Raw genomic sequence first — 14,517 nt, forward strand, 5'->3', positions numbered from 1 at the left:
TTATTTCTAAGCATCATCAACAGTTTGAAAGGACTGCATATTTTAATCTCTGGGAGACTCAGACTACATGCACAAACAAAAAAGGATAAGAAGAGAAACAGTATTACAAATAATGCCAATACTCTTCAGTTTTAATAATCTGAAATGTGGAAAAAGGTTTTTTGAAAAGCATGCATGCCTATGCTTCAGAAACTAACATACAAAGGCTTGTACAGTGAGAACGGTGGTTCCCAAACCTGGTCCTGGAGACACCCCTGCCAGTCAGATTTTCAGGATATCCACAATGAATATTCATAAGAAAAATATGCATGCACTGCCTCAACTGGCCCCTAAATGTTTAACAGTAGCCCTAGCCTAGTTTTGCCATGTCCAGGCCAAATACGCATAAGGCCAGATGTATAGGCACCCAGTGTGCCAGAACAGTGTGTTTTAAGCCTGTAAAATGTACTGGATATTTTCCTGCCTTAGGGGTCCTTTTACAAAGGCGCACTGAAAAATGACTTATGGTAGTGTAGGCGTGGGTTTTGGGTGCGTGCCGATCCATTTTTTAGTGCACCTGTAAAAAAAAAAGGCCTTTTTTTTTTAACCGAAAATGGACGTGCAGCAAAATCAAAATTGCCATGCATCCATTTTGGGTCTGAGACCTTACCGCCAGAATCCGGGTGGTAATGACCTATGCGTGTCAAATGCCACTTGACGCGCCAAAAATGAAATTACCACAAGAGCCACACGGTAGTTGAGTGGTAACTCTATTTTGGCGCGTGTTGGGCGCACGTAGACACTTACGCGGCTTAGTAAAAGAGCCCTTAACTATAACCTGAAGTGTATTTCTCCTATTTGGCCAGCAGGTGGTGCATGTTTATATTTCAAAGCTGATGTAGAAAGAAGGCAGTTTTTCGTTGTTTAAACTTTTTGGAAAGGCAGTCTGCAGTATGCTTTTAAAACTTGTTGTCTGGGCTCTGAATGGTCCTGGAGCTCGTTTTCATTTGGATTGTACTGGCTTTTGCTCCAGTCTTAGCCAGTAAGAAAAGAGAGCAGGATCTCTTTGCTAAGGCCCGGTGATCAGTTATATTTGATAATCTGTGAACAGCATATTTCCTGACCTTTCCAGGTACTTTCTAGAAAGTAAACAAATGTTTAGCTAGTGTTATAATTGATCCATATTTCAGTTACCTGTTATTGTTTGCTGATTGCACATTTTTTGTTCTTTGTTCAATTTTCAAGACAATAAACAATCTTCAGTTTATTGCCTCTTTGTCTGGACTGATAAAGAATCCTGGTAGTTTGTGTGTTGGGTCTGTGAGTGCTTTCTGGGAACTGTGGGACCACTGGGAGTTTGGCTCCAGTAACCTAGAAATCACTGGGGATAATTTGAGAGCGGGAGACTCGCCCAGAGGCGGTTGTGACCCAGTCAGTGGGAGGAGGGTGCTAGTGTAGAGCACAGGCAGCAGGTGCAGGCGGACCTGAACTGTGCTGGGGTTAGACCCTCTAAGTGGCTGCGGGGTAACCCCAGGTGGGTGGATAGGCATTTTGTGACACCCAGTATCATTGCCTATGGGTATAAAGTATAATCATGAAAGCAATGCTATAAAGGCACCTATTCTACACAGGCAAGCAGGTGCCTACTTTCTTTTATAGAAAACTAGCATAGCAGCGCAAATAAATGTGTAGAAGTTAGGCGTAACCACTTACATCAGCTACAGGAGTGGGTGTAAAAGTTCACAACTAGATTACTAAAACAGGTGCTTAAATTATAGTAGTCTATAATTTATGTGCATAACTGTGTGATCCACTCACACTGTGTCCAGACTCTGCTCATGTATACCTCTACCTTCAAACTATGTGCCACTGTATTCTGGCAACTTTTTACAGAATAGCACAAAGCCAGAATGGAAAAACTAGGTCTTGCCTGCTAATTTTCTTTACCAGCCCAGTCCAGAACCTTTGGGGTGTGTCTGTCAACCAGTGGACGGACAAAGAGAAGAAAAATGTTCTGGTACTTCACCCTATAAGGACGCCATGTATCATGAACTTATCAGTATTTTGAATGACAAAGCAATGAATAGTTAAGCTCTAGAACTCTTTGCCAGAGGATGTGGTAACAGTGGTTAGTGTATCTGGGTTTAAAAAAAGGTTTGGACAAGTTCTTGGAGGAAACACCCATAGTCTGTTATTGAGATAGACATGGGGAAAGACACTGCTTGTCCCTGGGATCAATAACATGTAATCTTGCTACCATTTAGGATTCTAAAAATAAAGACAAGGGAAAAAGAAGTAATCCTCCCACATGACTTCTAGGGTCAGCCTTGGTCCCTTTTTCCCTATCCACTATTTAAGATTCTGCCAGGTACTTGTGACATGGATTGGCCACTGTTGGGAGCAGGAAATTGGCCTAGATAGACCATCAGTCTGACCCAGTATGGCTATTCTTATGTTTTTATGATCACATGATGACCTTGTAGATAAATCAATACAGTATAGTAGAAACATTAACCTCAGGAAAATCACACACAGGTAAAAGGAGGCCAAGAGGGAAGTGATTTGGACTCCTCCACATATTCCCTAGCATGTTTGTCTCTTTAGAAGCAGCCTTTTTGGTGTATGCAGAAGGTTAGTTCTCTCTTAACCAGTGGCTATTGGTTTATCAACCCATCTGAGTTAATTAGTCCAGGATCTGTATGGTGTTACATCTGACATCCCAGGAACGAAATCTGGACTGGTCAGGTGGGATAAAAGGAAAGAAAATTAGCAGGTAAGATCTAATGTATCCTTTCTTGGCATCTTCATCAGACCAGTTCAGAACCTTTGGGATGTAGTTAAGCAGTCCTTGTGAGTGGTGCTGTTTGGATTCATCCTATACGTTTTTCTAGTTGGCTGTTCCTAATCACCATTAAGACCTGGAGGTCTCAGAGAAGAATGGAAAGAAGAATGAGACCGCAGATTTTCAAATATCCAAGATCCATTACCCTATGAGGATCCCTGGAAGTTTAGAAAGTATTGAGAGACACATAGGGCTAGATTCTATATAAGGCGTCGAAAAAAAGTGCTATTCTGCAAGCCACGCTTAAAGTTAGGTGTGGGTTATAGAATAGTGCAAACTCCTGAGAATTACACCTAACTTTAGGCACGGCCATTTGCTCCAACTGAAATAAGGTGCAAGTGTATGTGCCTACATTAGGTGTGTATAACACGCGTTAATTTTCAGAACGCCTCCATTACACCCATGACCCTCCTATTTCTGCTTCCCCTTCATTCAGATCATATCTAAATTTTAGGCGGGGATCAACAGCCTAAATTTACCGGCACAAATGCCAATTAAATCTAACGAGTGCCAATAACTGCTTGTTTAAAAAGCGCTAATTACATAGTAACATAGTAGATGACGGCAGAAAAAGACCTGCACGGTCCATCCAGTCTGCCCAACAAGATAAACTCATATTTGCTACTTTATGTGTATACCTGACCTTGATTTGTATCTGCCATTTTCAGGGCTCACACCATAGAAGTCTGCCCAGCACTAGCCCCGCCTCCCACCACCGGCTCTGCCACCCAATCTCCACTATTTATTTATTTATTTATTTATTTATTTATTGCATTTGTATCCCACATTTTCCCACCTTTTTGCGGGCTCAGTGTGGCTTACAATAGGATATGAATAATAGAAATACATTTGTTACAATTTGGTTATGGATTACATTGTGCAAAGGTATAAGAGACATTCAAATATCAGATTTGGAATATGACAATGGGATATCAACATAGAAGTAATTGGAAGGGGGCAATGGGAAGCTAAAGGGTAGTGTTAGACAAAGACATATGGTGTCCATAGTTCCGTGGATAGGTGCGTGATAGATTGGGGTGCGGGATGAGGGATCAAAGTGGATGTAAAATGCATTGATGAATAGTGAGTGTGGACTCTATGTGAGTTGGCTCTTTCCGTAAGTTTGTTCAAACAGGTGAGTCTTTAGTAGTTTACGGAAGGAAGCTTGATCGTCAATCCTTCTCAGGTTACGCGGTAGTGTATTCCATGCCTGCGTGCTCTTGTGGGAAAAGGTTGACGCGTGCAACGTCTTGTATTTCATGCCTTTGCAAGTGGGGAAGTGGAGGTTTAGGTGTGTTCGGGATGATCTTTTAGCGTTTCTGGGTGGTAGGTCTATTAGATCAGACATGTACGCTGGGGCTTCGCCGTAGATGATCTTATGGACTAGTGTACAAACTTTAAAAGTAACGCGTTCCTTGAGTAACTAAGCTTCTGAGGATCCATTCCTTCTGAACAGGATTCCTTTATGTTTATCCCACGCATTTTTGAATTCCATTACCGTTTTCATCTCCACCACCTCCCGCGGGAGGGCATTCCAAGTATCCACCACTCTCTCCGTGAAAACATACTTCCTGACATTTTTCTTGAGTCTGCCCCCCTTCAATCTCATTTCATGTCTTCTAGTTCTACCGCCTTCCCATCTCCGGAAAGGTTTGTTTGCAGATTAATACCTTTCAAATATTTGAACTTCTGTATCATATCACCCCTGTTTTTCCTTTCCTCCAGGATATACATGTTCAGGTCAGCAAGTCTCTCCTCATACGTCTTGTAACGCAAATCCCATACCATTCTTGTAGCTTTTCTTTGCACTGCTTCAATTCTTTTTACATCCTTAGCAAGATACGGCCTCCAAAACTGAACACAATACTCCAGGTGGGGCCTCACCAACGACTTATACAGGGGCATTAAAACCTCTTTTCTTCTGCTGGTCACACCTCTCTCTATACAGCCTAGCAACTTTCTAGCTACGGCCACCGCCTTGTCACACTATTTCGTCACCTTCAGTTCCTCAGATACTATCACCCCAAGATCCCTCTCCCCATCCGTACATATCAGACTCTCACCACCTAACACATACGTCTCCCGTAGATTTCTACTCCTTAAGTACATCACTTTGTATTTCTTCGCATTGAATTTTAATTGCCAAACCTTAGACCATTCTTCTAGCTTCTGCAGATCCTTTTTCATGTTTTCCACTTCCTCTTGGGTGTCCACTCTGTTACAAATCTTAGTATCATCCGCAAAAAGGCAAACTTTACCTTCTAACCCTTCGGCAATGTCACTCACAAATATATTGAACAGAATCAGCCCCAGCACCAATCCCTGAGGCACTCCACTACTCACCTTTCCCTCATTGAAGTGAATTCCATTAACCACCATCCTCTGGCGCCTGTCCATCAACCAGTTCCTAATCCAGTTCACCACGTCGGGTCCTATCTTCAGCCTGTCAAGTTTATTCAAGAGCCTCCTGTGGCGAACCGTGTCAAAAGCTTTGCTGAAATCTAAGTAGATTACGTCTATAGCACGTCTATGATTCAATTCTCCGGTCACCCAGTCAAAGAATTCAATGAGATTCATTTGGCATGATTTACCTTTGGTAAAACCATGTTGTCTTGGATCTTGCAACTTATTGGCTTTCAGGAAATTTACTATCCTTTCCTTCAGCATCGCTTCCATTACTTTTCCAATAACCGAAGTGAGGCTTACCGGCCTGTAGTTTCTAGCTTCTTCTGTATCACCATTTTTGTGAAGAAGGACCACATCCCCTGTTCTCCAATCCCACGGAACCTCTCCCATCTCCAAGGATTTATTAAACAAATCTTGAGGACCTGCCAGAACCTCTCTGAGCTCCCTCAATATCCTGGGGTGGATCCCGTCCGGTCCCACGGCTTTTTCCACCTTTAGATTTTCAAGTTGTTCATACACACTCTCTTCCGTGAATGGTGCTATATCCACTACATTCTCATATGTACTTTTTCCAGTCAATCGTGGTCCTTCACCAGGATTTTCTTCTGTGAAAACAGAACAAAAGTATCTATTTAGCAAATTTGCTTTTTCTTCATCATTTTATTTATTGTATTTGTATCCCACATTATCCCACCCATTTGCAGGCTCAATGTGGCTTACATAGTTTTGTAATGACATTGTCATTCCAGAATATCAGATACAGTTAGTAGTGTGAAGAGATTAAGTAGGGAAGAAAGATGAAGTGATTGGGCGGGTGATAGTAGAAGTGGATTTTCATAACTGGTTGGGTTGGGAGAGTGAATTAGTGAAGCTGTTGGTTCTCGTTGTAGGCCTTGTTGAAGAAGTGTGTCTTCAGAAATTTGCGAAAGCTATTTATTTCGACAATTGATTTCAGGTCTGTGGGTAGAGCATTCCATATTTGCGTGCTCGTGTAGGAGAAAGGTGGTGGCATGCATCAGTTTGTATTTTAGTCCTTTACAGCTGGGAAAATTCAAATTGAGAAATTTGCGGGATGTTCTTGTGGCGTTTCTGGGAGGCAGGTCCACTAGGTTCAGCATGTAGATCGGGTGTCTGCGTGGATAATTTTGTGTACAATCGTACATATCTTGAACGCAATGCGTTCTTTAAGTGGGAGCCAGTGCAGTTTCTCTCTTAGGGGTTTTGCACTTTCATATTTAGTTTTTCCAAATATGAGTCTGGCGGCTGTATTCTGGGCTGTTTGGAGTTTTTTTTTTTTTTAAGCATTTATTTATAATTTTAACATTTTAAAACACAGTACATATCCATATATTGATTCTGTAGATACATGTCTTCACATAGTAGCATAAGAGTTTCAAACATTATCTAATAATTTCAGCTAAACAGTTATACACCTCTATGTAGGTTACCTATATTCCCCTCCTCTTAAGCCTTCCCACCTCCTATATAAGTATGTGCGCCCCAAGTTTTATGGTGCAGAGGTTGCTTTCCATTTAATATACGGGTCCCAGATTTTATGGTAATGTATAATCCGACCATTTCTCATAGCTGTAAGTTTTGACATCAATTGTATTCTATCCAATTTTTCCCGGACTACGTGTATTCCCGGAATCATAGGCTTCTTCCAGGCTGAAGCAATGATGAGTCTGCCTGCCACAAATAACTGGGTGGCAAAGCTGTGTGTGATTTTTTTAATCCCTGTGGGTTTAAAGTGAAGCAGACAGCTCTCTGCCTTCATGGGATACGTCTGGCTCGTCACTTTACATAGGAAGCCTATCACCTCCATCCAAAACTTCTGGGCATGGCTACAGGCCCACCACATGTGAAACATATCCCCTTTTATCTCACATTGCCTCCAACAGTTGCCCATGCCCTTTTTATACATTGTGGCTAATCGGTGGGGAGTGTAGTACCACCAATACAGCATCTTGTGCCCGTTTTCTATCAGGGTACTAGAGACTGATACCCTTAGTAGTGACCGAAAGGCTTGTGCCCATTGAGAGGGGTCATAGGTGGAACCCATTACTGTCTCCCATTTTGTAGTGTAGTGTTCTATTGGGTTCTCCCTAGATAAGAGGGCCCCATAAAGTTTAGTTATCCCCCCTTTACTACCCCCTTTCGTCAGACTTTTCTCCAGTATTGTCTCTGTCAGACTAAGCTCTTCTACCACTCTCCTCTTTATAAAGTCACGAACCTGGTAAAATTGAAAAGCTTGCAGGGGGGAAAGTCCATGTTCTCGGCATAATTCTGTGTATGAGGTCCTTACCCCTTGTTCCCACATTTGTCCCAGTTCACACAAGCCTCGCTCTTCCCATTCTAGGTACGCCCCGTCTAATTGACCCGGCCCAAACTGCGGAGCAAATCTGAGAAACATGTGCGTAAAGTATGTCCTTTCTGGGAAATGCTGCTTCCTTATTTGTCTCCAGGTCATAAGAGGCCACCGCAGCACGGGAGGGCTTCTCTTAATTACTTCATCTAATTGTTGTGTCGGTAGCCATGGCACCGCTCTCAAGGGAATGGGATCTACCCATCTTTGCTCCATTTTAATGCCTATCTTTACCGGGTTCTGCTGCCACGCAGCTATTATTTTTAAATGCGCCGCCTGATAATAGGTCTTAAAAGATGGGACCCCCATCCCGCCCCGCTTACGCGATTGATATAGCACCTCTCTCCGCACTCTCGGGGGTTTTTTCTTCCAAATGAACGCAAATGCCTTTCTCTGCAAATTCCTCAGAAAGCCCTTTGGGAGATTGATTGGTAATGCCATAAAAAGATATAAAAGTTTGGGGAGAACTATCATTTTTAATGCACTGATTCTTCCCATCCATGACAAAGTCAAGCCCTCCCATCGCTCCATTTCCAAAAAGAGTTCTCGCACTTTGTCTGGGAAGTTGTATTTGAAAATGTCTTCTATTTTACGTGGAATATTGACCCCTAAGTATCGAATGTATTTGGTCGCCCACCTGTATTGAAATTGCTGTTGGAGCTGTGTCATCTGTATATCAGGTATCCCCACGTCTAATGCTTCAGACTTGTCAAAGTTAATTTTAAACCCTGACACTTCCCCATATTTTTGTATAACTTCATTTATTTTTGGGAAGGAGACCAGGGGCTCCACCAACGTGAGCAATATATCGTCCGCGAACATAAGAACTTTAGTCTCTATTCCTCCCCATCTTGGGCCCCTGATCTCTCTCTGGGTTCTAATTTGAATAGCCAGCGGTTCCATTACTAGGGCAAATAAAAGCGGGGATAGCGCACAGCCCTGTCTGGTGCCCCTGTTCAGCTGGAATGCTTGAGAGAGATGGCCATTAACCCGCACAGCCGCTTTTGGGGATTTGTATATTGTGTGTAACCAGGACCCAAATCGCCCTCCAATGCCTATTTGTCTTAACACCTCAAATAAAAAAGCCCAGCTCACCCTGTCAAACGCTTTTTCGGCATCCAGAGATAAGATGCACAAGGTGGTATTATGAATTTGTGCATTCTGGACCATAAAAATGGCTCTCCTGACATTGTCAAAAGTTTGCCGACCTTCCACAAACCCTGCCTGATCTTCATGGACTAAATTCGGGAGATATCTTTGTAATCTAGTTGCCAGAATTTTAGTAAATATTTTGTAGTCCACCCCCAGTAGGGAGATGGGCCTGTATGACCCACATTTCTGCGGGTCCTTGCCTGCTTTGGGGATCACAGTTATAGTAGCAAGATCCCAAGTTGGCGGCAACCCCGTGGCCATATCTATGGAGTTGAAGACTCTCACCAAAATGGGGGCCAGCAACTCTCCAAAGATTTTGTAAAATCGGTTTGTATATCCATCGGGGCCCGGCGCCTTGTGGGGAGCCAGATTTTTAATGGTGGACTTGACCTCCTCTAACGTGATGGGCTTCGATAATATTTGCTGGGCCTCCTCAGATAATTGAGGGAGCTCAATTCCCGCCAGAAACTCCTCTATATTTTCTAGATTTGGGGCCGTTTCTGGAGTATATAGTTGTTGATAAAAGGATCTAAATATGGACTTTATTGACTCCTGATCTGTATGGAGCTCACCTTGTTCATCTTTTAAGCTTCCTACTCCATTCCTAGCAGCTCTTTGTTTTAATTTATACGCTAATAACCGACTGGGCTTATTGCCAAATTCAAAATGTGTTTGACCTACTCTTTGCAATTGTACAGTCAAGTCTGCCAATTCCAAGTCCAGAATCTGGTGTCTTATCTCCTGTGCCCGTCTCAGCAATGTTGGACTGGGCTGCGCATCCCCTTGTTGCAACTCCCCCTCCACTCGCAACAACTCCTCCCGCAATTTCTGTTCCTCTGCAATTCTCTTTTTCCAACAGTGTGAGCGCAGCGCAATCAATTGGCCCCGCAGCACTGCCTTAAGTCCCTCCCAGAGTGTGGCCGGGGATACCTCCCCATTGTCATTATAAGTGAGATATTCTTTAATATATTGTTCAATGGAGATTAGGTTATCTGGGCTCACTAATAGTGTGTCATCTAAATTCCATATGCGCTCTTTTCTTGGCATCCCCATGTTTGCGAGTCGTAGCAGCACTGGGGAGTGATCTGACCATGTACGTGGTAGTATTTGGGATGTGGCCCCCATACTCGATATCATTACGTCTCCCAGCCACATGTCTATCCGGGAAAAGCTATGATGCACTGAAGAGTAAAATGTATAGCTACGTGTGGAGGGGTTATCCCTGCGCCACAAGTCTATTAATTGCCACCTTGTGAGTAGTTCTTTAAGCTGGCGTCTACCCTGTTGGCCATAAGTGACTCCTACTGCGGAGTTGTCTAAATGTGGATGTAGAGTAATGTTAAAGTCTCCTCCTACTAATAGGGATCCCTCAATGTGTTGTGTGATTTGTCGGTCTAGTTCTAGGAAAAATTGCTCCTGATTGGCATTGGGACCATAAATGTTTAATATCGTGTAAGCTTTTCCCGCTAGTTGCAGATTCACAATCAAATATCGCCCATCTTTGTCCCGTATTACCTTCCGTACCACCCAGGGCTTGGAATTGCTTAGTGCTATCAGAACTCCCTTACTTTTTGTGTTTGCATGGGAAGAGGCGAAATATATATGAGGGTATTGTCTATGCGAACAGAGTCTCTCGTATCTGGGTTTAAGGTGGGTTTCCTGGATCAAAGCCACATCCACTTGTAGGCGGCAAAGTTCCCTAAATAATAATTGTCGCTTTCTGGGTATGTTTAGCCCCTTTACGTTTAATGATAGCCCTATTATATCAGCCATAATTATCTCGAGATGTCATTCTTCGCCTCTGCAGTGTATCTCTACCCTGATAAGCCTGATATGCCTCATGTACTGTGTCATCTTTGTTCCCCTCCCTACTCCCCTCCCCCTCCCAATTCCCACCCTTCCCCCCATCTTTGTAATTTGGGTGTCTCTCAATATTGACAGGCACCCAAGCAAAGAGAAAGTGACTCACCAAACATTTACCGCATACCCCTTGAATATCAGTTAACGTAACATAAGCAAACTAACATTACTTAAACATGTCCTTCGTCTTGGTCCCGAATCGCTACTTTGGTGTCTAGCAGCTTTTCACCTTCTATTAATTCTGGATCTTCTCGTCCCGTGGCTTCATGTAACTTTAGCAGCAGATTGTTGTCGCTGAAGTCTCCGTGGACCTTTTCCCGCTCTTTTCCATTTTGTTGGTGCAGACTGCGTGGTACTTCTCTTATCCCCGTTAAGAGCAACCAAGTCCGTTTCCACTTCTAGTTCTGGGCAAATTGTTCTGGCCTCTTCAAGTGATCTTATTTGGTGCAACTTGCCGTCTTTATAAAATGCCAAGGCAAAGGGATATCGCCATCTGTACTGTATGTTGAGGTCACGCAGTCTTTTTGTAAAAGGCTTCAATTCACTTCTTCTTTTCAACGTCGCTGCTGCCACATCTTGGTAGATTTCAATTCTATATGAGTCCCATTTAAATTCTGAGGCTTGGCGTGCTGCTGTTAAGATTTGTTCTTTGAGCTTAAAACTCGTAAAGCAGGCTATTATATCCTTTGATATGTTGTTGCGGCTCGGGCCCAGCACTCTATGGGCCCTTTCAATCTGAACTGCTTCTGCCTCAATAGCCGTATTGTTTGCTGCCATCAATTCGACCACCATTTTTTGAACCACCGTTGTGCTATCTTGATATGTGGGCGTCTCCGGTAGCCCACGAAAGCGCAGGTTGTTCCGTCGGCCTCTATTTTCTAGGTCTTCAACCTTGGCCCATAGTTGCTGTTGCTCTTTATGCAATCCTGTCATATGTTGTTCCATCTGCCCCAGAGCTTCACTGTGGCCTTCCACCTGGTTTTCTGTTTCCTCCAAGCGCGTCCCAAGCTCCCGAATTTCACCTCTAAGGTCAGCTCCAAGCGTGGCTACTTCTGTACGTAGCGCTTTCAGGTTTGAGCTGATTTCCTGTAGCCAGTTTTTCAGCGCTGGAGCGATCTCTCCATCTGCCGCTTCCAGAGCGGGGCGCTCAGGCGATCCTTCGCCTCGGCGTTGACTCCTCTCCTCTTGTTTTTCTTGCTCTTCGCGGGCCGCCGCCATCTTGGAGCTTGGCGCACCGTCTCCGTTCAGGTAGGCAAATCGCGCTAGGTCCAACCCCGCCGCTTTCTGAGTCATCTTAACTCGATTGCTGACTGAAGGAGGGGGTATTCAGACCCGCTGGGCTTCGTTTGCCGCTGTTCGCTCGAGTTTATTAGCAGATTTCTTGCGGGGTAGCGGGAGCTCCGCTCTCAGACGTCCATTCTATCTGGTGACGTCACTTCCTCCCGTTTGGAGTTTTTTGATAGTCTGTTCTTTGCAGCCCGCATTTAGTGCATTGCAGTAATCCAGGTGGCTTATTACCATTGACTGTACTAGGGTGCGGAAGACGTATCTCGGGAAGAATGGTTTTACTCTTTTGAGTTTCCACATGGTGTGGAACATCTTTTTCGTCATGTTCTTCACGTGGGTATCGAGAGTGAGGTTTCGATCAATAGTAACTCCAAGAATTTTCAGGTTTTGTGAGACTGGAAGAGAGCAGAATGGTGTGATTATGGTAGAGAAGTTTTTTGTGTTATGTTGGGAGGTGAGTACAAGACATTGTGTTTTTTCTGCGTTAAGTTTTAGTTGGAATGCATCTGCCCAGGTGTACATGATTTGGAGGCTTTGGTTGATCTCGTTGGTGATTTCATTTAGATCATGTTTGAACGGGATGTAGATTGTGACAACGTCTGCATATAAGTAAGGATTGAGGTTTTGATTGGCTAGCAGTTTGGCTAACGGTATCATCATTAGGTTGAATAAGGTTGGTGATGGGGGGATCCTTGGGGTACTCCACATTCGGGTGTCCATGGGGGTGATCTGTCCACGTTCGTTGTTACTTGGTATGATCTTGTGGTTAGGAATCCTTTAAACCACTTGATTACTGTGCCTCCTACTCCGAAGTATTCTAGTATATGTAGTAGTATTTCATAATTAACCATGTCAAAGGAACTGGACATGTCGAATTGTAGGACGAGTATGTTGTTACCAGTTGCGATTGCTTGTTTGAATGAGTTCATTGTGGCTACTAGAACAGTTTCTGTGCTGTGGCTTGTCCGAAATCCTGATTGAGATTCGTGCAGGATTGAGTGTTTATTTAGGTATTCAGTGAGTTGTTTCGTCACTATGCCTTCCATGAGTTTGGTTATGAGTGGGATAGATGCTACTGGGCGGTAGTTGGTTAAGTCCATTGTGTTCTTCTTAGCATCTTTCGGTAGCAGGGTTAGTAGGATGTTTCCTTTATCCGTGGGAAAGAGCCCGTTTTGAAGCCTGTGATTTACCTGGTTTGTGATGTCAGTTTTGAATTGTTTGGGTGCGGATCTTATTAGGCTGTTAGGGCAAATGTCTAGTTTGCATTGTGATTTGGCGTATTTTCCGAGCCAATGTGAGATTTCCTTTGATGAGAGCTTGTCAAAGTTGGTCCATGATCGGTCTGCTGGGCATTCCCCAGGTTTCGGGTCTAGACATTCAAGTATGTGTAGTCCATTGTATTTGTAGGTATCATAAGTCTGAGCTTTATGATTTTTTCCTTGAAGTAGTTTGTGAGATGGATTGCTGATGGGATTTGTGTTGTTGGAGGTGGCTGTAGTGGTATTTAGGAGATTGTTAACGAGTGAGAAGAGTTTGTGTGTGTCTTTGTAGTTTGGTCCTATTTTGGTTTTGTAATATGTTCTTTTAGTTTGTCTGATAGCGTATTTGTATTTTCTTTGTAGTTGTTTCCAGTCTTTGAGTGTGTTTTCGTCTTTTTTCTTATTCCATGCTCTTTCTAGTCTTCTGACCTGAGTTTTTAGTTCTTTCAATTCTTCGTTAAACCATGGTATTGAGTTTTTTCTGTGTGAGGTTCTGGTTTGAAGTGGTGCTATATTGTCTAGTATTGTTCTGCATCTGTTATCCCATTCTTGAAGAAATTGGGGTGAGTCTGTAGGTGTTGTCCATTCCTCGGTGTAAAGTTGTTACCAGAATATTAGTGTAGGTTTGTTGTTTTTGTTTTTGTTGTGTCTTTTTTGTTCTCCAGTGGAGGGAGAGGTTAACACTGTAGTGGTCAGACCATGGTCTGGCTGTCCATTTTGTGTCTGTTATTGTGAGATTTGGATCCGATGAGAATTTGTGGGTGATGATGACTAGTGTATGCCTTTTTTTATGGGTGGGTTGTGTGTTTGGCCAGTGTATCTCCCATAATTGGAGAAAGTCTTTGCATTCGCGTACATTGCATGAGTTAGTATCTTCAAGGTGAAGGTTGATGTCACCTGCTATGATAAGGTTCTGGGTGGACAAGCAAGTATTCGATATGAAATCTTGGAAGTGCATTTGTGAGTCTTGCCAATTGCCTGGGGGTCTGTAGAATAGGATTAGGTTTAGGTGTTCGTGTAGGTTGGGGTGGTTAATTCTGACTGAGGCTATTTCGAGTTGGGGGCGAATAGATTCTGCTGTTGTTGTGACTGTGAATTGAGATTTATAGATTATTGCTATACCTCCTCCTCTTTTTCCTTCTCTTGTCCAGTGGGTAATTTTGTATCCTGGAGGACAGAGCGCTAAGATTATTGGGTCTTTGGGGCCATGGATCCAGGTTTCGCTGATAAGGAAGAGGTCAAGATGGTCATCTGTGATCCAGTTGGTTAGTGTTGTGGTTTTATTGACTGCCGATCTGGCGTTGATGTATCCTATTTGTATTTGCTGGTAGTGATCGGTTGGATTTGAGGTAGTGCTAATTTTTATC

General features: G+C 43.3%; 1 protein-coding gene across 1 annotated transcript in view; it reads right to left on the minus strand.

The window, feature by feature from the left end:
• CCDC197 (coiled-coil domain containing 197) overlaps window positions 1-14,517 on the minus strand; it is a 110,140-nt gene that overhangs the window by 58,058 nt on the left and 37,565 nt on the right. The window lies entirely within an intron of this gene.

Source organism: Microcaecilia unicolor, chromosome 9 (assembly GCF_901765095.1).
Source record: "Microcaecilia unicolor chromosome 9, aMicUni1.1, whole genome shotgun sequence".
Lineage (NCBI taxonomy): Eukaryota > Metazoa > Chordata > Amphibia > Gymnophiona > Siphonopidae > Microcaecilia > Microcaecilia unicolor.